Raw genomic sequence first — 941 nt, 5'->3', positions numbered from 1 at the left:
CACTCTTTTTTATTTTTATTTATTTTTCCATTTTGTTGCCCTTGTTGCTTAACATTGTGTGGTGATTAATGTCGTTGTTGTTGGATAGGACAGAGAGAAATGGAGAGAAGAGGGGAAGACATAGAGGGGGAGAGAAAGACAGACACCTGCAGACCTGCTTCACCACCTGTGAAGGGACTCCCGGGCAGGTGGGGAGCCAGGGGCTAGAACCGCGATCTTTCCTCTGGTCCATGAGCTTTGCGCCATGTGCGCTTAACCCGCTGTGCCACTGCCTGACTCCAACTGTCTCCATCTCTTAACACTTTTTAAATAAGATTATAATATAGTCCTAGCTTCCGTAGTACATATACTAAAATTGGCATGATACATAGAAGATTAGCATGGCCCCTGCTCAAGGATTACACACAGATTCATGAGGCATACCATATTTTTTCAAAAAAAGGATTATAAAATATATGTACACACATATAAGTAATTATAATATTTTAAAGAGCCAGTTAATGCAACCTGGGAGGCGGTTCAGTGGCAAGAGATCTTTTGTATGTGTGGGATCCCAGGTCTGTCTGAACTCTGGTTCTACATATGCTGAAGCTCTTTTAAAAGATTTATTAATCAGTGAGGGAGAAAGGGAGGAGAGAGAGAGAGAGAGAGAGGAAAAACACTATAGCATCAGTCTGGAACATGTGATGCTGGAGGTAGAATTCAGGACCTCATGCTTGAGTCCAAAACTCCAACCACTCTGCCAGCCTCCAGGACTGCAGATTGGCTTTTTTGAATAAAGTCATGGTAATATTGTTCTCTTAACTGTACATCTTTTAAATAATACAAAGTCTTTTTAAAATTTTTTCTCAAATATTGTGCCTGGGGATCAATCCCACCCAGAACCTTGCACCTGCATGGGACAGCTGAGAAGCCTCCCTGCCAGTCTCCATTCTGTATCC

The 941-nt window shown here is 42.2% G+C and overlaps 1 non-coding gene across 1 annotated transcript; it reads left to right on the top strand.

Annotated features, from left to right (window-relative positions):
* The first annotated feature begins 325 nt into the window (after nucleotides 1-325).
* On the top strand, nucleotides 326-432 carry LOC132537221 (U6 spliceosomal RNA). Its single transcript, XR_009548683.1, has one exon. It is a non-coding gene; the product is annotated as a U6 spliceosomal RNA (small nuclear RNA).
* The last annotated feature ends 509 nt before the right edge of the window (nucleotides 433-941 follow it).

This window comes from Erinaceus europaeus, chromosome 2 (genome assembly GCF_950295315.1).
Source record: "Erinaceus europaeus chromosome 2, mEriEur2.1, whole genome shotgun sequence".
Taxonomy (NCBI): domain Eukaryota; kingdom Metazoa; phylum Chordata; class Mammalia; order Eulipotyphla; family Erinaceidae; genus Erinaceus; species Erinaceus europaeus.
The sequence above is the reverse complement of the archived record's forward strand: the minus strand, read 5'-3'. Positions and strand labels throughout refer to the sequence as shown.